General features: G+C 38.7%; 2 non-coding genes across 2 annotated transcripts; one reads left to right on the top strand and one right to left on the bottom strand.

The window, feature by feature from the left end:
- Positions 1-1,991: 1,991 nt before the first annotated feature.
- Positions 1,992-2,098, top strand: LOC147940048 (small nucleolar RNA R71). Its single transcript, XR_015564821.1, has one exon. It is a non-coding gene; the product is annotated as a small nucleolar RNA R71 (small nucleolar RNA).
- A 2,808-nt stretch (positions 2,099-4,906) lies between these two features.
- Positions 4,907-5,013, bottom strand: LOC147940047 (small nucleolar RNA R71). Its single transcript, XR_015564849.1, has one exon. It is a non-coding gene; the product is annotated as a small nucleolar RNA R71 (small nucleolar RNA).
- Between the last annotated feature and the right edge of the window lie 18,963 nt (positions 5,014-23,976).

The raw sequence follows: 23,976 nt of genomic DNA, 5'->3' as shown, positions 1-23,976 counted from the left end.
AACACACAAACCATATTTCTTCTTGATTTTGAGCCTTGGTCTTGCTTTCCTCAAAGACCTCTTGTTTAGCTTGACTTGGAGATCCTTAACCATACCAGTCAACTCTTGAACTGACCTCTTAAGCTTTTCCACAGAATCTTCTTGAAGAGAGAGATTGTCCTTTGGAGTTGCCACTTCACTTAAACCTTCATGACCACTTTTGTCCTTGATCATCAATGGTAGGAAGGTTGGTTGGGTTATAGATGTTAAACTTCATAGCTATACCCTCAGAAACGTTCAAGGTCACAAGACCTTCCTTAACATCAATAACAGCTCCAACTGTGGCTAAGAATGGCCTCCCAAGGATGATAGGATCTTCAGGTTCCTTGTCCATCTCCAATACCACAAAATCTGTATGAACCCTTGCTCTTCCTATCTTGACTGGAATATTCTCCAATTTGCCAACCACATCTCTGTTTGAACCATCAACTAGGCATATATGAAGGTTGGTGGACTTGAAGTCAGTGTGCCCAAGCTTTTGTGCTATAGAATTGGGCATCACACTGATAGATGCTCCCAAGTCACATAAGCACTGGTTGTAGTGAAGATAGCTTGCAAGGCAGATAGAATGGACCTGGATCCTTAAGCTTAATTGGGATGATTACTCCTCCAAGGTCTTCAAGATCCTTCTCATCTTGAGCTTGAGCCTTCTTCTTTGATAAATCAAGCAAAAAATCCTTATAGAGAGGATATGGATCATACTGTTCCAAGGCAGGTCCCCTCTCTTCTTCTTGGTAAGCAATGATGATCTCTTGTATGGCCATCACTTCTTCTTGTTTCTCAATCACAACCTCTTCCTTCAAAGCCTTCTCTTCCTTTTGTTGCAAAGTCAACATTTGTTTTTTCTCAATGATTTCCCTCAATTCCTTAAGCTTCTGTGTCTTGAAACGTCCTGGGAATGGTAGAGGTGGTTTGTAAGCAGGAGGGATGTATTTAGCAGGCTTGACAGCTTCTGACTCTTCAGCTCGATCGGCCACTCGAACACTCACTCGGTCGAGTGCATGCTCGAGCACCTGGTCGAGTGCAATACCGGAGTCAGTCTGCTTTGCACAAACTTCACTCTGAGCTTCAAGAAATGACCAATCCTCCCCAACTTGAACTTCACTGTCCCAGTGACTTCCTCTTCAAAGAGATGAATAGCTTTGGCAGTAAACTCTCTTGGGTTTTGAACTGCTTTTCCAGGGAGTTGGGTGGGTTTTGGAGCTGAAGTAGATGCTATATTGCTCTCCATATACTTCACTCTTGAGTTAAGTCCTTCAAACTTCATATTGAGATCATTATATTGTGATGTTAACCTTTGATTCAGCTCAGCAAACTGTTTGGCTTCCTCAATTTTCCCATTGGTTTGCCCAATCAACAGCTGTTGTATCATTGCTCTTAGGTCTTGTTCTTGGCCTTGGTTAGTCTGAAACCCTGGAGGGGGACAAAATTGGGGCTGGAACACTTGTTGCTGATGCTTGGGTGCATAGTTGTGCTGTTGTTGAGGCTGAGGAGGTGGATAGACTTGGTCTTGAGGGTTGGCTTCATTGGTGCTCCTATAAGAGAGGTTGTTCTGCTTGAATCCTCCACCTTGGTTGTAGCCTTTGTATCCTCCTCCTTGGTTTTGCATATAACACAACTCAGCAAACTCCCTATCTCCTTCTTGGACTGGAGCTTCTTCTTCACCAATGAAGTGAATGGTTTTTGACTGGCTTAGGAGAATCTTGTCAAGCTTCTCATTGACCATATTTAAATCCTGCTTGTATTTGTCCTCTTGATCAGTGGAGGGGATCCTCATGGTTCTATCATAATCTTCATTATAATTACCATCTGACTAAGCAAGGTTCTCAACCAATTCCCATCCTTCTTCCACATTCTCGTTGAGGAAGTTGCCATTTGAAGCTATATCAAGAAGCATTCTTATCTTGGGAAGCACTCCTCTATACAAAGTGCTTAGAAGGGACTCATTGCTGAAGCCATGGTGAGGACACTGAGTTTGGAATCCTTTAAACCTCTCCCAAGCTTCACAAAAGCTCTCATTATTCCTTTGAGCAAACCCAGAAATTTCATTCCTCAACCTAGCAGTCCTTGCATTGGAGAAGAACTTGGCCAGAAAAGCTTTCTTGCATCCATCCCATGTGGTTATAGTTCCAGTAGGAAGAGACTTCTCCCATAGATGAGCTTTGTCTCCAAGGGAAAATGGGAATAGCCTTAACTTAAAGCCATCTTCACTTACTCCATTGATTTTTGTGAGTCCACATATTCTGTCAAACTCATCAAGGTGATCTAGAGGATCCTCCTGATGTTCATATATTTTACCTTGTTTTCCCTTAGTTTATTCACAATTTTTGCATCTTTTGTTATCCATTTAGGCCATTATTGTGTAGCTTTAGGACTAATCATGCATTAGAGTATAGTTGCATTGCATTTGCATCTTTTCATGCATAAACAGGTGATTTTGGAGCTTAAGGAGCATGGAAGCAATGCTGAGGAGAAGTGAAGCAATCCTGAGGAGAAAACAAGAGAGTTAAAGCTGTAGAATCAAGGTCCGGAGTCCAACTCGACCGCACACTCGACCAGGCACTCGACCGTGTGCTGAGAAGGACTCGACCGAGTGGAGAATGCACGAGAGAAGCCAGCTCGACCAGCCACTCGACCGAGCACTGGTTGAGTTGACCGAGCCGTTGACTGCTTTGACTTTTTGTATTTTTAGGGCTTCCACCTCATCTCCTATATAAGGCCCTTGTACCTGCAGCCACCAAAAAGTCCAGCTTTTTAGAGAGTCTAAAACCTAGTTTTTACCTTTTTTAGATTTATTCCTTTTGCACTTTCTTTTATTTTAGATTTTGTACTTGTTTAAGAAAGAAAGACTAGATTCTTTTATTTTGTTTGTTTCATAACTTTCAAAATATTAAGATTTCGAGTTTTATTCCTTCATCAATATTGTAGATCTCTGTTTCATCTTTCTAATGATGCAAGTTTCAATATTTTCTGGGTTTTTGACTTATTTCACCATGTGTTCTTGTGAGTAGTTTGCTTAGGACCTTGAGGATGGGTTAGGCTGGGTTGATCTTGTGGTTTATTTGATTTGGTCAAGCTTGATTGTTGTAGATCTCTTCTAGGCTAGATGTTCTTAATGCCGATCCTATATCTGAGAAGGTAGGGTTTGATTTCAAGCATCTTAGCATCACACCAATGTCTAAGGAGCATAGATAAGGCTAGATCTAGAGCTTACCATTAGGCTTGCTAAGAGATTAGAGGTCTTGTTTGGTTTGAGATGTATTGCTTAATGCCTGCTTGTGTAGATTCTTTACTTTGTGTGAACAAGTCTAGAAATGCATAGGTTTGATTGTTTCTTGCCATGAGAGTGGATTAAACATGTCTTAGAATAGTATGTCTAGAGATCAGCTCAAAGTTTGCTTGAGATTTGTTGACCAAGTTAGATAACCACAATGATTAGTTCAGCCCATGAATCCCTCCTCAAGGCCTTCTTTGTTTATTAATAGCTTAGTCTAAATATCATTGCTTGCTTGTTGTTTGATTCGTTTTTGCATTGCTCTGTTTTTCTTGTGTTGCTCTGTTTTCACGTTTAGTCTAGCTCGACCCTGTACTCGACCTACACTCGGTCGAGTGCTGCTCGAGTTCGTCCCCAGAACTTGTGTTTATGATTTGTGATTGTCTTGTTTCATTCCTGTTTCATTTCCATTGCATTCACTTAGTTTTCTGTTCATTACTTGTCTTGCATTAGTTCATCAGCATAGTGTCTACTTCTGTTCTAGTTTCATTATAGCTTTAATTTGTCTGTTCTGTTTGCATTTAGTATCTTGTTCTAGTTGGTTTTACTTTCTGAATTTCATATCTCATTATAGGATTGTTAGTGACAAACAATTTTTACAATTGGCTTGACTTAGACTCATATGCACATCTTGATTGTTCACAAGCACTCAGATTGGATTGACACCTCTTATACTACAATTGCATAAGGGGAATTGAAACACCCTGACATCTATTCATTCCATACATCATCATTCCATACATCATTCACCCAACCACAGAAATAGTCAGTTTCAATTTGGGGCCGTTGCCCATTTGAGTGTGTTTTGTGACATTTAGGATCATTATTAGTCTAAGATTAAGTTCGTTTAAACACTTGTGAAGTTACTGAACTCGAATCTTCCTTTGCTTGGCTGTTTTGTGTTTCAGGTACCCACTCGACCACCTACTCGACCACCACTCGACCGAGCTGGGATCGAGCACTTGATCGAGCCAGAAGCCGGATCTAAATAGCCATTCTTTCCCAGTCAACTCGACCACCCACTCGAGCCTGCGCTCGACCGTGTACCTGTTCGAGTCTGTAGTAGAGTTTGTTGATGCACACAAGGTCAAAAGGCAAAAACAGTCTTCAACAGCCTATTGACAACATCCACAGGCTACAAAAGGGTTTGAGACATAAGCAAAGGAGAGTAGTTCAACAACAACAAGGTCAAGACATCATGGAGCAACCAGCTATCCATGAGCAGAGACCAAGGCACATTGGTGCAGGAGATGCACCCAATACCCACAACCAAAGGGCTGGAATTGTGCCACCTTCAGTAGCAAACAATAACTTTGAGATCAAGAGTGGATTGATCTCAATGATACAAGCCAACAAATTTCATGGGTTGCCAATGGAGGACCACTAGATCACCTTGATGAGTTTGACAGAATATGTGGACTCACAAAGATCAATGGAGTGAGTGAAGATGGATTCAAGTTAAGGCTCTTCCCATTTTCTCTTGGAGAAAAAGCTCATCTATGGGAGAAGACTCTTCCTACTGGAGCTATCACCACATGGGATGCATGCAAGAAAGCTTTTCTGGCCAAGTTCTTCTCCAATGCAAGGACTGCTAGGTTGAGGAATGAAATTTTTGGGTTTGCTCAAAGGAATAATGAGAGCTTTTGTGAAGCTTGGGAGAGGTTTAAAGGATTCCAGACTCAGTGTCCTCACCATGGCTTCAGCAATGAGTCACTTCTAAGCACCTTGTATAGAGGAGTGCTTCCCAAGATAAGAATGCTTCTTGATACAGCCTCTAATGGCAATTTCCTCAACAAGAAGGATGGGAATTAGTTGAGAATCTTGCTCAATCTGATGGCAATTATAATGAGGATTATGATAGGACCATAAGGGGATCCTCAACTGATCAAGAGGACAAGTATAAGAAGGATTTGAAGATGGTCAATGAGAAGCTTGACAAGATACTCCTAAGCCAGTCCAAGTCCATTCACTTCATTGGTGAAAAAGAAGCTCCAGTTCAAGAGGGGGAGCCTGAATTTGCTGAGTTGTGCTACATGCAAAACCAGGGAGGATTCAAAGGCTACAACCAAGGAGGTTTCAAAAACAATAATCTCTCTTATAGGAGCACCAATGTGGCCAACCCTCAAGACCATGTCTATCCACCTCAACAACCTCAACAGCAACAAAACTACATCCCCAAGCAACAACATCAAGTGTTCCAGCCCCAATTGTGTCCCCCACCAGGGTTTCAGACTAACCAAGGCCAGGAACAAGACTTAAGAGCAATGATGCAACAGTTGTTGATTGGGCAAACACAAGGCAAGATTGAGGAAGCCAAACAGTTTGCTGAATTGAATCAAAGGCTCACATCACAGTACAATGATCTGAACATGAAGTTTGAAGGTCTCAACTCCAGAGTGAAGTATATGGAGAGTAACATTGCCTCTACTTCAGCTCCTAAACCCAACCAACTCCCTGGAAAAGCTGTTCAAAATCCAAGGGAGTTCACTGCAAAAGCCATTCATATCTCTGATGAGGAAGTCACTGAGGACAGTGAAGTCCAAGTTTGGGGGAATTCATTAGTTACTGAAGCCCCAAGTGACGTTTGTGCAAAGCAATTGGAGTCTGTTATTGCACTCGACCAGGTACTAGAACAGCCACTCAACCGAGTGCATGCTCGAGTGGTCGATCGAGTTGCAGACTCAGAAGCTGTCAAGCCTGCTAAGTACATTCCTCCTGCTTACAAGCCACCTCTTCCATTCCCAGGACGTTTCAAAGCACAAAAGATTAAGGAGCTTAGGGAAATCATTGAGAGAAAGGAGATGATGGCTAAGCAACAAGAAGAAGAGAGGGCTTTAAAGGAAGAAGCTGTGGTTGAGGAAGTGTTGGCCATACAAGAGATCACCATTGCTTACCAAGACGAAGAGAGAGGACCTGCCTTGGAACAGTATGATCCATATCCTCTCTACAAAGATTTTTTGCTTGATTTGTCAAAGAACAAGGCTGAAGCTCAAGATGAGAAGGATCTTGAAGACCTTGGAGGAGTTATCATTCCAATCAAGCTTAAGGATCCAGGTCCATTCTATCTGCCTTGCACACTTAGTTATCTTCACTACAACCAATGCCTTTGTGATTTGGGAGCTTCAACAAGTGTGATGCCATACTCCATAGCACAAAAGCTTAGGAGAACTGATTTCAAATCCACCAACCTTCATATATGTCTAGCTGATGGGTCAAACAAGGAGATAGTTGGAAGGTTGGAGAATGTCCCAGTCAAGATAGGGAAGGCAAGGGTTCACACTGATTTTGTGGTGTTGGAGATGGACAAGGAACCTGAAGATCCAATCATTCTTGGAAGGCCATTCTTAGCCACTGTTGGAGCAGTTATCGATGTCAAAGAGGGTCTTGTGACCTTGAACATTGCTGAAGATATAGCCATGAAGTTTAACATCTACAACCCAACCAACCTTCCTACCATTGATGATCAACCTTTTACTATCAAGGACAAAGGAGGTCAAGAAGGTTTAAGTGGTGAAGCAACTCCAAAGGCTAAGCTCTCCTTTCAAGATGATTCTGTGGAAAAGCTTAAGAGGTCAGTTCAAGAGTTGACTAGTATGGTTGAGGATCTCCAAGTTAAGCTAAACAAGAGGTCCTTAAGGAAAGCAAGACCAAGGCTCAAAATCAAGAAGAAATATGGTTTGTGTGTTAAAGGTGAGGAGATCAAGGATCAACTTCACAATGATCAAGAGGTTCCAGGGAGGATTTCATCACCTCCTTGGTATCTAAACCAAGTCTAAAAAGGACACCAAAGTCAAGCTTAGTGACTTTAAACAAGCTCACTAGGGAGGAAGTCCCTAAGGTATCCTTTGTAAATATGGTTTATTTTCCTTGTAGTTTTGATGTGTTTTCTTTTATGTTTGTGTTGGACAGGCCTTTAGGTGAAAATGTAGTTGGGTAAGGAGAGATTTAGACTTGGAGAAGGAGACTCGCAGGCCCACTCGACCTGCCCACGAGAGGTACTCGACCGAACTAGAAAGGAATTAAGGCCCATTTGATCTTCAAATCGCTAGAATGATCAAGTGGAGGGAAGAACAAGAAGAAAAATTTTGAAATTTCAAAATTTGGTCAAGGTGCTCGACCGTGTACAGTCGAGTGTGGGGTCGAGTGGCAGCAAAAAGCAGGTCAAAGATTCCCATTTCAAATTTGAATGGTATGGACGCTCCACCCTTGTCTCTTTATCCCCTTAGCTTCTTTATATAGACCTTGCACGAGATTATACCTCTCACATTCTCTCATTTGCTCAAAACAATTGAATTCAAGTTTTAAAGTCTCTCTCATAGCTTATCTTTTGCTCAAGCTTAGTTCTTTCAAGTTTTTGGGTCACTAACCTATTAACTTTGAGCTTTGAGTCTATTCCCTTCAGTTCTTTTTGAAAAAAAATGTCTTCAAGGATCACTAGGAAGTCTCAACAAACCGCTGCAAACTCCATGGAACGTCATGATGCTAGCCTTGAATCAAGAGGAGAAGCTAAAAGAGCCACTCGACGCCCCACTTGATCATGCACTCGACCGAGTGGCGGTTCGAGCAACCGGTCGAGCCAGATGCCGTGCCCAAGGAGAGAGAGAGTTGAGGAAGATCCTGAGAGGACTGAAAGTGAGGAGGAAAGGGAGTCAACTCTCAATGAATTCATGAGGAGACACAAGGCCAAAGGGAAGAGGCCAGCAGTTGAGGTTGAACAAGAGGAGAGTGAGAATGAGAGTGAGGAAGAAAGTGAAAAAGAAGAGTTAGAGGATGACGGAGAAGCTGAGTCTTGTGGGTTGTCAAAGAGGCAACGTTATGATGCTTTCATGAGAATGGAGTTCTTAGGGACTAGATATCCACACAAGGAAACCATGGAGAAGCTAGCCATTGGTGGAGATGTGGAGTATCTCTTTGAGAAGAGCAACCTAACTAAGTTTATGGGGCTTTGCATGGAGGGCTACAAAGAAGAGAGTTGTGAGTTTCTAGCTACAGTCAAGCTGCACACATATGCAAGGAAGGATGCTGAGTTTGGAGATGGTCACATTGCTTTCACAATCAAGGGGAAAATGTATGATCTTTCAATGAAGAAGATAGCCAATGTGTTTGGTTTTGAGGTTGGGAGCAATAGGAGTTTGATGATTCCAAGAGAAGAGCTCTATGCTGTGTGGGAAACCATTCGGGACAAGAAATTCTATTCATCCTCCAATTCCAAGAGTTCAAGGATAAGGAGCCCAGTCCTAAGGTACTTCCACAAAGGTCTTGCCAACACCTTCTTTGCTAGGAAGGAAACTGGGAACATTAATGAGGGGGAGCTAAAGATGATTGATCTGGCTCTCAATGGAATCATCTTTCAAGAAAGAAATGGTACCATCATTCTTGGGAGCACTGTGGAGACTGACCTAGCAATGGTGCTCATTGACCACATGATTTACTTGAGAAGTTGGGTAGGCAAGTTGGAGAACAAAGGATCAAGAGGAGCACTAACCATTGGAGGCATCATTACTCCAATCCTACAAGCTGCTAAGGTTCCACTTAGAGGAGAAAGGGTTTCACCAAGAGGGATTGACTCTAGCTACCTCACCTCTACTCTCATCCTAGCCAAAGAGATGCATCAAGGGAATCACATTTTCAACTTTGAGCTTCCAACACTTGGGAAAAAGCAACTGATTTTGCCTAACCAAGAGCTCACTACCATTCAAGAAGGAGCCAACATTGACTTTTGGCCAGCTGAGGAGCATTTGTTTGATGGGATAGTTCAACCTAGAGTTGATGAAGCTGGAGATGTGCAAATGGCTGATGGGGAGGAGCAATTTTACTTTGAGGATTATGAGCTCAACCCAAGAGATAGTAGAGGAGTGAGGGAGACTACCAAGAGATTAACTCTTTTGCAAAAATGGAACAAATGGCATGGGAAGAGGTTTGATAAGCTGAAGAAGAAGGTGACCAACATGGCTAAGTCTATCAAGGGCTTAAAGAAGGAGATTGCTGAGTTGAAGAGTGGGAATTCTTCACTTACACCATCAAGCCCTTTGAGGAGGAGTAGCTCAACTAGAGCACTTTCTAGAGTTGCGAACCCTGTGGAACCAGCTAGGGCTTCAATGTATGAGCCAAATCAGAGGAAGAGGAGCTCAAGTACCCGAGAACAACCATTTTCAAGTTACTCGACCGGGTCACTCGAGCACCCACTCGACCGAGCACCTCCAATGCACTCGGCCGAGTTCCAGCCCAGATCACCCTATGGCTTCCCACCTCCAGCTGCTTATCCAGGATATCCAGGTTACCCTCCCATCCCACCCCAGTACTTCATGGATCCAGCACTCTACCAGCAGTTCTACCAGCAGCAAGGTCAGAATTTTGACACTCGTGGTCCAGCTCGACCCCCCCCCACTCGAGCACGTACTCGACCGAGTCCCGGTCGATTCCCATTGTCGAGCTGCCCCAATCTCCACCTCCAAGTCACCAGCAAGACCCCAACTACTCCTATGACAGCATGCAGATGGATGTGGACAACTATTTCCACAATCCCTAAGGTACCACTATCACCTTCACTTGTAGATATCATTGCATTTCATATTGTGTTTTGTGATTTGTTTTTAATCTTGATTCCTCAATCAAATTTCTTTCACACAGAGGACTGTGTGATTTAAGTTTGGGGGAGGGTTTGAGATAGCATTTGACATTGTGTTTTGTGATTCTTATTTCAAATTTTTAGCATCATCATGTTAATACTTGCATAGCATCTAAGGCATAGAAAAACCCTAAAAATTTGAAAATTTTTGCAAAATTATTTATAAAAAAAGAGTGTTCATGTAGTTTGCATTGCATATTAGGATCTTGTTTAGCATGTTTCATGTAGGATTGTATAGTATTTGCATTAGGGATCTATGATGAGTATGCCCTTGTTAGCTTGTTTATTCACTAAACTAGGATCAATGCCCAAGTTAATAGTACTTTGATGCTAGTTGAGTGGTTAGAAGCATAAGATTGAACCAAGCCTTGAATTCCTACATTGCATTTAGTCTAAATTGAAGCATCTTGAGATTTGAAACCATTTCCTATTTATAAGAACCTAATATTGACTTTCAATTATCAATGTGTGCATTGCTTTAAACTCATGGATACCATATACATATTTGGATCATCTTCTTCCTTTTTACCACTCTTGTTGATCCAAGTAGCTGATTGAATCATTAAAATCAGTTTCCCCTACCCCTAAACCAAACCTTCTTTCAAGCCATGTTTATTCTTGTGTGTGTGAGGCCTATTTTTGGGATTGAGCTTGGTAGAAAGTGTTAGGTTTGAACTGACAAGAGTAAAGCCTTGTGTAGTTCTAGTTTGCATTTTTCAAACTAGATAGGACTAGGTGGTTCACTTGTTGGGTTTGGGACTTGGCTGTTATGAAAAGAAAAGAGGAAAAAGAGAAAGAAAAGAGGGTAGAGTTTTTAAGAGGAGAATGTGTTTAAGTAAAAGTCTAGTGAAAGGATGGGAAGTAAAAAAATGTTGAGAATGGTTCTAATTAAAGAAAAGAAAATAAAGAAAAGGAAAGTCTAGCAAAATGCTTATATGTCTTAAGAATAAGAAGAAAAGAGAACCATAGCAAATAAGTAAGAATCCCCCATCCCACTAGAAAGATCAAATAAGAAACATCTCCTAAGACTTGAAAACCAAAAGAGAAAAGGGTGAAAAAGAAGAGAAGAAGTTAGAGGGTAGAACTAGGATCATTTGGGTTTAGATTGCTAGGATAAAACACTTTGGGAGCCTTTGGGTAGACAAGGTTTTATTCTTGTATGTGTCTAGGTGTTCTTACCTTTAGCATTCTTCTAAAGCTCAATCCATTTTCATGAGAGAACCTTGATTTTGATAAGCCCTACTCTAAAAAGAGACCATCATTGTCTCAAAGCCTTTATTTCCAAGCCAAATAAGTTTAAGCATTGCATGAAATTGATTCATGTTCTTGATTAATGAATGTTAAAGGAAATGGTTGATTTGACTGCATGTGGATGTCTAAGGCTCAAATCAATAAAGGTTGTGATATGCTTGTCTAAAGTCTTTAAGTATAGCTCATTCAACTTGCATCATAGTACTAGTAACTTGGACATTGATTCTAGATAGTCTATTTGCAAGCTTTAGGAGCTGAGATCCCACTTTCAAACCTCACCTACATTCTTTTGTCTTGATTATTTGCTTGAGGGCAAGCAAAGACTAGTTTGGGGGTGTTAATGTTCATATATTTTACCTTGTTTTCCCTTAGTTTATTCACAACTTTTGCATCTTTTGCTATCCATTTAGCCCATTATTGTGTAGCTTTAGGACTAATCATGCATTAGAGTATAGTTGCATTGCATTTGCATCTTTTCATGCATAAACAGGTGATTTTGGAGCTTAAGGAGCATGGAAGCAATGCTGAGGAGAAGTGAAGCAATCCTGAGGAGAAAACAAGAGAGTTAAGGCTGTAGAATCAAGGTCCGGAGTCCAACTCGACCGCACACTCGACCAGGCACTCGACCGTGTGCTGAGAAGGACTCGACCGAGTGGAGAATGCACGAGAGAAGCCAGCTCGACCAGCCACTCGACCGAGCACTGGTCGAGTTGACCGAGCCGTTGACTGCTTTGACTTTTTGTATTTTTAGGGCTTCCACCTCATCTTCTATATAAGGCCCTTGTACCTGCAGCCACCAAAGAGTCCAGCTTTTTAGAGAGTCTAAAACCTAGTTTTTAGCTTTTTTAGATTTATTCCTTTTGCACTTTCTTTTATTTTAGATTTTGTACTTGTTTAAGAAAGAAAGACTAGATTCTTGTATTTTGTTTGTTTCATAACTTTCAAAATATTAAGATTTCGAGTTTTATTCCTTCATCAATATTGTAGTTCTCTGTTTCATCTTTCTAATGATGCAAGTTTCAATATTTTCTGGGTTTTTGACTTATTTCACCATGTGTTCTTGTGAGTAGTTTGCTTAGGACCTTGAGGATGGGTTAGGCTGGGTTGATCTTGTGGTTTATTTGATTTGGTCAAGCTTGATTGTTGTAGATCTCTTCTAGGCTAGATGTTCTTAATGCTGATCCTATATCTGAGAAGGTAGGGTTTGATTTCAAGCATCTTAGCATCACATCAATGTCTAAGGAGCATAGATAAGGCTAGATCTAGAGCTTACCATTAGGCTTGCTAAGAGATTAGAGGTCTTGTTTGGTTTGAGATGTATTGCTTAATGCCTGCTTGTGTAGATTCTTTACTTTGTGAGAACAAGTCTAGAAATGCATAGGTTTGATTGTTTCTTGCCATAAGAGTGGATTAAACATGTCTTAGAATAGTATGTCTAGAGATCAGCTCAAAGTTTGCTTGAGATTTGTTGACCAAGTTAGATAACCACAATGATTAGTTCAGCCCATGAATCCCTCCTCAAGGCCTTCTTTGTTTATTAATATCTTAGTCTAAATATCATTGCTTGCTTGTTGTTTGATTCGTTTTTGCATTGCTCTGTTTTTCTTGTGTTGCTTTGTTTTCACGTTTAGTCTAGCTCGACCCTGTACTCGACCTACACTCGGTCGAGTGCTGCTCGAGTTCGTCCCCAGAACTTGTGTTTATGATTTGTGATTGTCTTGTTTCATTCCTGTTTCATTTCCATTGCATTCACTTAGTTTTCTGTTCATTGCTTGTCTTGCATTAGTTCATCAGCATAGTGTCTACTTTTGTTCTAGTTTCATTATAGCTTTAATTTGTCTGTTCTGTTTGCATTTAGTATCTTGTTCTTGTTGGTTTTACTTTCTGCATTTCATATCTCATTATAGGATTGTTAGTGACAAACAATCTTTACAATTGGCTTGACTTAGACTCATATGCACATCTTGATTGTTCACAAGCACTCAGATTGGATTGACACCTCTTATACTACAATTGCATAAGGGGAATTGAAACACCCTGACATCTATTCATTCCATACATCATCATTCCATACATCATTCACCCAACCACAGAAATAGTCAGTTTCACCTCCATTGGCAACCCATGAAATTTGTTGGCTTGTATCATGGAGATCAATCCACTCTTTATTTCATAATTATCATTTGCCACAGCAGGAGGCACAATACCAGCTCTCTGGTTGTGTGTGTTAGGTGCATCCCCATCACCAATGTGTCTAGGTCTATGATCATGGTGATCTTGCTGCTCCATGACTACTTGTTCTTCTTGTTCTTGAACTACTCTTCGTTGCTTATGTCTCAAACCCTTTTGTAGCCTGTGGATGTTGTCAATAAGCCTTTGAAGACTATCTTTGCCTTTTGACCTTGTGTGCATCAACAAACTCGACTACAGACTCGAACAGGTACACGGTCGAGCGCAGGCTCGAGTGGGTACTCGAGTCGACTGGGAAGTAATGGCTATGTGGATCCGGCTTCAGACTCGATCAAGTGCTCGATCACGGCTTGGTCGAGTGGTGGTCGAGTGGGTACCTGAAACTCAAGACAGCCAAGCAAAGGAAGATTCGAGTTCAGTAACTTCACAAGTGTTTAAACGAACTTAATCTTAGACTAATAATGATCCTAAATGTCACAACACAAACTCAAATGGGCAACAACGCCAAATTGAAACTGATTATTTTTGTAGGTGGTGGTGAATGATGTATGGAATGATGACTTATGAATGAATGGATGTCAGGGTGTTTCAATTCCCCTTATGCAATTGTAGTATAAGAGGTGTCAATCCAATCTGAGTGTTTGTGAACAATCAAGATGTGCATATGAGTCTAAGTCAAGCCAGATGTAAAGGTTGTTTGTCACTAACAATCCTATGATGAAATGGAAAGTGCAGAAAGTAAAACTACAAGAACTAGGAGTTAAATGCAAATGGAACAGAGTGATTATGACAAACAGAAATAGAAACTATGGAAATGCAAGTATTGAACTAATGCAAGGTAAGTAATGAACATGATACTAAATGAATGCTACAGAAATGCAACTAGGGTGAAACAGGACAAACACAAATCATAAACACAAGTTCTGGGTTGGAACTCGAGCAAGCACTCGATCGAGTGCAGGGTTGAGCTGGAAAAATACGCTAAACAGAGCAACACAAGAAAAACAGAGCAATGCCAAACTGAATCAAACAACGATCAAACAACAGGATATAAGCTAAGAAATCAATAAACAAGGAAGGTCTTGATTAGGGATTCATGGGCTGGACTATGATTGAGGTCATCTAACTTGGTCAACAAATCTCAAACAACCTGAGCTAATCTCTAGACATATATTTCTAAGACATGTTTAATCCACTCTCATGGCAAGAAACAATCAAACTCATGCATCTCTAGACTTGTTCTCACAAAGTAAAGAATCTACACAAGCAGGCATTAAGCAATATGTCAAAAATCAAACAAGAATTCTAATCTCTTAGCAAGCCTAATGATAGTCTCTAGATCTAGCCTTATCTATGCTCCTTAGACATTGGTGTGATGCTAAGAGGCTTGAAATCAGATCCTACCCTCTCAGATATAGGATCAGCATTAAGAACATCTAGCCTACAAGAGATCTACAACAATCAAGCTTGACCAAATCAGACAAACCTCAAACACAACCCAGCCTAACCCATCCTCAAGATCCTAAGCAACTACTCACAAGCATACATGATGAACATCAAAATCATAAACCCAGAAAATACTGAAACTTGCATCATTAGAAAGATAAATCAAAGATCTACAATATTGAAGAAAGAACCAAACTCAAATTCTCAATATTAAGAAAGTTATGAAACCAACAATATTGAAGAATTTAGTCTTTTTCTCCTTTTAAAAGAAGTACAAGATCTAAGAAAATAAAAGTGCAAAAGGAATAATTCAAAAAAAGGTAAAAACTAGGTTTTTGACTCTCTAAAAAGCTGGACTATTTTGGTGGCTGCATGTACAAGCTCTTATATAGAAAAAGTAGTGGAAACCCTAAAAACGCTAAAAGACAAAATAGCCAGGCGGCTCGACCAACTCGACCTGGTGCTCGGTCGAGTGACCGGTCGAGTTGGCTCCTCTTGTGCTCCTCCCACTCGGTCGAGTCCCTCTCAGCACACGGTCGAGTGTCTGGTCGAGTGGGCAGTCGAGTTGGACTCCGGACCTTGGTTCTTCAGCCTTAGCTCTCTTGCTTTCTCCTCATGATTGCTTCACTTCTCCTCAGCATTGCTTCTATGCTCCTTAAGCTCCAAAATCACCTGTTTATGCATGAAAAGATGCAAATGCAATGCAACTAAACTCTAATGCAAGAACAGTCTTAAAGCTATGCAATAATGGTCAAAATGGATAGCAAAAGATGCAAAAGATGTGAATATATTAAGGGAAAACAGGGTAAAATATATGAACATCACCAGTTTTGGGATAAAACAGGTTTATATGATGTCTAAACACTCCAAATTCATCACGAACTCTTACAATTAGTCAAATGAATTGGATTGTCACACATTCTCACCCAAAAAAATTAACAATGTTTTTGACTACTTCAAATCAATATTTTCTCGGTTTTACCCTCTTTCGGGACAAAATGGGTATAATTGTTGTCTAAACATTTCAAATTCAACCCGAACTCTTATAATTAGTCAAATGCATTGGATTGTTACATATTTTGACCCTAGAAACAGTAACAAAGCTGTTTACTACTTCAAGTCAATGTTTTCTCGGTTTTAGCCTATTTCGGGACAAAATAGGTATAATTGTTGTCTAAACACTTTAAATTCAACCCAAACTCTTATAATTAGTCAAATTCATTGGATTGTTACATAATTTGACTCTAGAAACAATAACAAAGCTGTTTACTGCTTCGAATCAATGTTTTCTCGGTTTGAGCATGTTTTGGGATAAAACAGGTTTAAGTGTTGTCTAAACACTCCAAATTCATCGCAAACACTTACAATTAGTCAAATGCATTCGATTGTCACACATTCTGACCCTAGAAACAGTGACAAAGCTGTTTACTACTTCAAATAAATGTTTTCTCGGTTCTAGCCTCTTTCGGGACAAAATGGGTATAATTGTTGTCTAAACACTTTAAATTCAACCCGAACTCTTATAGTTAGTCGAATTCATTGGATTGTTACACATGTTGACCCTAGAAACAGTAACAAAGCGGTTTACAACTTTGAATCAATGTTTTCTCAGTTTAAGCCTGTTTTGGGATAAAACATGTTTAAGTGTTGTCTAAACACTCCAAATTCATCCCAAACACTTACAATTAGTCAAATGCATTCGATTGTCACACATTCTGACCCTAGAAACAGTAACAAAGCTGTTTACTGCTTCGAATCAATGTTTTCTCAGTTTTAGCCTGTTTCGGGACAAAATGGGTATAAGTGTTGTCTAAACAGTTCAAATTCAACCCGATCTCTTGTAATTAGTCAAATGCTCTGGATTGTTACATATTTTGACCTTAAAAACATTAACAAAGCTGTTTACTGATTCGAATCAATGTTTTCCTTGTTTTAGCCTATTTTCTTGGTTTAAGCCTGTTTTGGGATAAAACAGGTTTATGTGATGTCTAAACACTCCAAATTCATCACGAACTCTTACAATTAGTCAAATGAATTGGACTGTCACACATTCTAACCCAGAAACAGTAACAAAGCTTTTTACAACTTCAAATCAATGTTTTCTCGGTTTTAGCCTGTTAAGGGACAAAATGGGTATAATTGTCGTCTAAACACTTCAAATTCAACCCGAACTCTTATAATTAGTCAAATGCATTGGATTGTTACATATTTTGACCCTAGAAACAGTAACAAAGCTGTTTACTGCTTCGAATCAATGTTTTATCGGTTTAACCTTGTTTTGGGATAAAGCAAGTTTAAGTGTTGTCTTAACCCTCCAAATTCATCCCAAACACTTACAGTTAGTCAAATGCATTCGATTGTCACACATTCTGACTCTAGAAACAGTAACAAAGCTGTTTACTGCTTCGAATCAATGTTTTCTCAGTTTTAGCCTGTTTCGGGACAAAATAGGTATAAGTGTTGTCTAAACAGTTCAAATTCAACCCGATCTCTTGTAATTAGTCAAATGCTCTGGATTGTTACATATTTTGACCCTATAAACATTAACAAAGCTGTTTACTGATTCGAATCAATGTTTTCCTTTCGCCTATTTTCTTGGTTTAAGCCTGTTTTGGGATAAAACAGGTTTATGTGATGTCTAAACACTCCAAATTCATCACGAACTCTTACAATTAGTCATATGAATTGGACTGTCACACATTCTAACCCAGAAACAGTAACAAAGCTTTTTACAACTTCAAATCAATGTTTTCTCGGTTCTAGCCTGTTAAGGGACAAAATGGGTATAATTGTTGTCTAAACACTTCAAATTCAACCCGAACTCTTATAATTAGTCAAATGCATTGGATTGTTACATATTTTGACCCTAAAAACAGTAACAAAGCTGTTTACTGCTTCGAATCAATGTTTTATCGGTTTAACCTTGTTTTGGGATAAAGCTGGTTTAAGTGTTGTCTTAACACTCCAAATTCATCCCAAACACTGACAATTAGTCAAATGCATTCGATTGTCACACATTCTGACCCTAGAAACAGTAACAAAGCTGTTTACTGCTTCGAATCAATGTTTTCTCGGTTTTAGCCTGTTTCGAGACAAAATGGGTGTAAGTGTTGTCTAAACACTCCAAATTCATCCCAAACACTTACAATTAGTCAAATGCATTCCATGGTCACACATTCTGACTCTAGAAACAGTAACAAAGCTGTTTACTGCTTCGAAGCAATGTTTTCTCAGTTTTAGCCTGTTTCGGGACAAAATGGGTATAAGTGTTGTCTAAACAGTTCAAATTCAACCCAATTTCTTGTAATTAGTCAAATGCTCTGGATTGTTACATATTTTGACCCTATAAACATTAACAAAGCTGTTTACTGATTCGAATCAATGTTTTCCTTGTTTTAGCATGTTTTCTTGGTTTAAGCCTGTTTTGGGATAAAACAGGTTTATGTGATGTCTAAACACTCCAAATTCATCACGAACTCTTACAATTAGTCAAATGAATTGGACTGTCACACATTCTAACCCAGAAACAGTAACAAAGCTTTTTACAACTTCAAATCAATGTTTTCTCGGTTTTAGCCTGTTAAGGGACAAAATGGGTATAATTGTTGTCTAAACACTTCAAATTCAACCCGAACTCTTATAATTAGTCAAATGCATTGGATTGTTACATATTTTGACCCTAGAATCAGTAACAAAGCTGTTTACTGCTTCGAATCAATGTTTTATCGGTTTAACCTTGTTTTGGGATAAAGCAAGTTTAAGTGTTGTCTTAACCCTCCAAATTCATCCCAAACACTTACAGTTAGTCAAATGCATTCGATTGTCACACATTCTGACTCTAGAAACAGTAACAAAGCTGTTTACTGCTTCGAATCAATGTTTTCTCAGTTTTAGCCTGTTTCGGGACAAAATAGGTATAAGTGTTGTCTAAACAGTTCAAATTCAACCCGATCTCTTGTAATTAGTCAAATGCTCTGGATTGTTACATATTTTGACCCTATAAACATTAACAAAGCTGTTTACTGATTCGAATCAATGTTTTCCTTTCGCCTATTTTCTTGGTTTAAGCCTGTTTTGGGATAAAACAGGTTTATGTGATGTCTAAACACTCCAAATTCATCACGAACTCTTACAATTAGTCATATGAATTGGACTGTCACACATTCTAACCCAGAAACAGTAACAAAGCTTTTTACAACTTCAAATCAATGTTTTCTCGGTTCTAGCCTGTTAAGGGACAAAATGGGTATAATTGTTGTCTAAACACTTCAAATTCAACCCGAACTCTTATAATTAGTCAAATGCATTGGATTGTTACATATTTTGACCCTAAAAACAGTAACAAAGCTGTTTACTGCTTCGAATCAATGTTTTATCGGTTTAACCTTGTTTTGGGATAAAGCAGGTTTAAGTGTTGTCTTAACACTCCAAATTCATCCCAAACACTGACAATTAGTCAAATGCATTCGATTGTCACACATTCTGACCCTAGAAACAGTAACAAAGCTGTTTACTGCTTCGAATCAATGTTTTCTCGGTTTTAGCCTGTTTCGAGACAAAATGGGTGTAAGTGTTGTCTAAACACTCCAAATTCATCCCAAACACTTACAATTAGTCAAATGCATTCCATGGTCACACATTCTGACTCTAGAAACAGTAACAAAGCTATTTACTGCTTCGAAGCAATGTTTTCTCAGTTTTAGCCTGTTTCGGGACAAAATGGGTATAAGTGTTGTCTAAACAGTTCAAATTCAACCCAATATCTTGTAATTAGTCAAATGCTCTGGATTGTTACATATTTTGACCCTATAAACATTAACAAAGCTGTTTACTGATTCGAATCAATGTTTTCCTTGTTTTAGCCTGTTTTCTTGGTTTAAGCCTGTTTTGGGATAAAACAGGTTTATGTGATGTCTAAACACTCCAAATTCATCACGAACTCTTACAATTAGTCAAATGAATTGGACTGTCACACATTCTAACCCAGAAACAGTAACAAAGCTTTTTACAACTTCAAATCAATGTTTTCTCGGTTTTAGCCTGTTAAGGGACAAAATGGGTATAATTGTTGTCTAAACACTTCAAATTCAACCCGAACTCTTATAATTAGTCAAATGCATTGGATTATTACATATTTTGACCCTAGAAACAGTAACAAAGCTGTTTACTGCTTCGAATCAATGTTTTATCGGTTTAACCTTGTTTTGGGTTAAAGCAAGTTTAAGTGTTGTCTTAACACTCCAAATTCATCCCAAACACTTACAATTAGTCAAATGCATTCGATTGTCACACATTCTGACCCTAGAAATAGTAACAAAGCTGTTTACTGCTTCGAATCAATGTTTTCTCGGTTTTAGCCTGTTTCGAGACAAAATGGGTGTAAGTGTTGTCTAAACACTCCAAATTCATCCCAAACTCTTACAATTAGTCAAATGCATTCGATTGTCACACATTCTGACCCTAGAAATAGTAACAAAGCTGTTTACTGCTTCGAATCAATGTTTTCTCGGTTTTAGCCTGTTTCGAGACAAAATGGGTGTAAGTGTTGTCTAAACACTCCAAATTCAACCCGAACTCTTATAATTAGTCAAATGCATTGGATTGTTACATATTTTGACCCTAGAAACAGTAGCGAAGCTGTTAAATGTTTTAAATCAATGTTTTCTTGGTTTTAGCCTGTTTTCTTGGTTTAAGCCTGTTTTGGGATATAACAGGTTTAAGTGTTGTCCAAACACTCCAAATTCATCCCAAACTCTTACAATTAGTCAACTTCATTGGATTGACACACATTCTGACCCTAGAAACAGTAAAAAAGCTGTTTACTACTTCAAATCAATGTTTTCTCAGTTTTAGCCTCTTTTGGGACAAAATGGGTATAATTGTTGTCTATACACTTTAAATTCAACCCGAACTCTTATAGTAGTCAAATTCATTGGATTGTTACATATTTTGACCCTAGAAACAGTAACAAAGCTGTTTACAGCTTTGAATCAATGTTTTCTCGGTTTAAGCCATTTTTGGGATAAAACAGGTTTAAGTGTTGTCTAAACACTCCAAATTCATCCCAAACACTTACAATTAGTCAAATGCATTTGATTGTCACACATTCTGACTCTAGAAACAGTAACAACGCTGTTTACTGCTTTGAATCAATGTTTTCTCAGTTTTAGCCTGTTTCGGGACAAAATAGGTATAAGTGTTGTCTAAACAGTTCAAATTCAACCCGATCTCTTGTAGTTAGTCAAATGCTCTGGATTGTTACATATTTTGACCCTATAAACATTAACAAAGCTGTTTACTGATTCGAATCAATGTTTTCCTTTAGCCTATTTTCTTGGTTTAAGCTTGTTTTGGGATAAAACAGGTTTATGTGATGTCTAAACACTCCAAATTCATCACGAACTCTTACAATTAGTCATATGAATTGGACTGTCACACATTTTAACCCAGAAACAGTAACAAAGCTTTTTACAACTTCAAATCAATGTTTTCTCGGTTTTAGCCTGTTAAGGGACAAAATGGGTATAATTGTTGTCTAAACACTTCAAATTCAACCCGAACTCTTATAATTAGTCAAATGCATTGGATTGTTACATATTTTGACCCTAGAATCAGTAACAAAGCTGTTTACTGCTTCGAATCAATGTTTTATCGGTTTAACCTTGTTTTGGGATAAAGCAAGTTTAAGTGTTGTCTTAACCCTCCAAATTCATCCCAAACACTTACAGTTAGTCAAATGCATTCGATTGTCACACATTCTGACTCTAGAAACAGTAACAAAGCTGTTTACTGCTTCGAATCAATGTTTTCTCAGTTTTAGCCTGTTTCGGGACAAAATAGGTATAAGTGTTGTCTAAACAGTTCAAATTTAACCCGATCTCTTGTAATTAGTCAAATGCTCTGGATTGTTACATATTTTGACCCTATAAACATTAACAAAGCTGTTTACTGATTCGAATCAATGTTTTCCTTTCGCCTATTTTCTTGGTTTAAGCCTGTTTTGGGATAAAACAGGTTTATGTGATGTCTAAACACTCCAAATTCATCACGAACTCTTACAATTAGTCATATGAATTGGACTGTCACACATTCTAACCCAGAAACAGTAACAAAGCTTTTTACAACTTCAAATCAATGTTTTCTCGGTTCTAGCCTGTTAAGGGACAAAATGGGTATAATTGTTGTCTAAACACTTCAAATTCAACCCGAACTCTTATAATTAGTCAAATGCATTGGATTGTTACATATTTTGACCCTAAAAACAGTAACAAAGCTGTTTACTGCTTCGAATCAATGTTTTATCGGTTTAACCTTGTTTTGGGATAAAGCAGGTTTAAGTGTTGTCTTAACACTCCAAATTCATCCCAAACACTGACAATTAGTCAAATGCATTCGATTGTCACACATTCTGACCCTAGAAACAGTAACAAAGCTGTTTACTGCTTCGAATCAATGTTTTCTCGGTTTTAGCCTGTTTCGAGACAAAATGGGTGTAAGTGTTGTCTAAACACTCCAAATTCATCCCAAACACTTACAATTAGTCAAATGCATTCCATGGTCACACATTCTGACTCTAGAAACAGTAACAAAGCTGTTTACTGCTTCGAAGCAATGTTTTCTCAGTTTTAGCCTGTTTCGGGACAAAATGGGTATAAGTGTTGTCTAAACAGTTCAAATTCAACCCAATATCTTGTAATTAGTCAAATGCTCTGGATTGTTACATATTTTGACCCTATAAACATTAACAAAGCTGTTTACTGATTCGAATCAATGTTTTCCTTGTTTTAGCATGTTTTCTTGGTTTAAGCCTGTTTTGGGATAAAACAGGTTTATGTGATGTCTAAACACTCCATATTCATCACGAACTCTTACAATTAGTCAAATGAATTGGACTGTCACACATTCTAACCCAGAAACAGTAACAAAGCTTTTTACAACTTCAAATCAATGTTTTCTCGGTTCTAGCCTGTTAAGGGACAAAATGGGTATAATTGTTGTCTAAACACTTCAAATTCAACCCGAACTCTTATAATTAGTCAAATGCATTGGAATGTTACATATTTTGACCCTAGAAACAGTAACAAAGCTGTTTGCTGCTTCGAATCAATGTTTTATCGGTTTAACCTTGTTTTGGGATAAAGCCGGTTTAAGTGTTGTCTTAACACTCCAAATTCATCCCAAACACTTACAATTAGTCAAATGCATTCGATTGTCACACATTCTGACCCTAGAAACAGTACCAAAGCTGTTTACTGCTTCGAATCAATGTTTTCTCGGTTTTAGCCTGTTTCGAGACAAAATGGGTGTAAGTGTTGTCTAAACACTCCAAATTCATCCCAAAGACATACAATTAGTCAAATGCATTCGATGGTCACACATTCTGACTCTAGAAACAGTAACAAAGCTGTTTACTGCTTCGAATCAATGTTTTCTCTGTTTTAGCCTGTTTCGGGACAAAATGGGTATAAGTGTTGTCTAAACAGTTCAAATTCAACCCGATCTCTTGTAATTAGTCAAATGCTCTGGATTGTTACATATTTTGACCCTATAAACATTAACAAAGCTGTTTACTGATTCGAATCAATGTTTTCCTTATTTTAGCCTGTTTTCTTGGTTTAAGCCTGTTTTGCAATAAAACCGGTTTATGTGATGTCTAAACACTCCAAATTCATCACGAACTCTTACAATTAGTCAAATGAATTGGACTATCACACATTCTAACCCAGAAACAGTAACAAAGCTTTTTACAACTTCAAATCAATGTTTTCTCGGTTTTAGCCTGTTAAGGGACAAAATGGGTATAATTGTTGTCTAAACACTTCAAATTCAACCCGAACTCTTATAATTAGTCAAATGCATTGGATTGTTACATATTTTGACCCTAGAAACAGTAACAAAGCTGTTTACTGCTTCGAATCAATGTTTTATCGGTTTAACCTTGTTTTGGGATAAAGCAAGTTTAAGTGTTGTCTTAACACTCCAAGTTCATCCCAAACACTTACAATTAGTCAAATGCATTCGATTGTCACACATTCTGACTCTAGAAATAGTAACAAAGCTGTTTACTGCTTCGAATCAATGTTTTCTCGGTTTTAGCCTGTTTCGGGACAAAATGGGTATAAGTGTTGTCTAAACAGTTCAAATTCAA

This window comes from Camelina sativa, chromosome 8 (genome assembly GCF_030686135.1).
Source record: "Camelina sativa cultivar CO46 ecotype springtype chromosome 8, ASM3068613v1".
In the NCBI taxonomy this organism is placed as follows: domain Eukaryota; kingdom Viridiplantae; phylum Streptophyta; class Magnoliopsida; order Brassicales; family Brassicaceae; genus Camelina; species Camelina sativa.
This window is presented reverse-complemented; position numbering and strand designations above follow the sequence as displayed.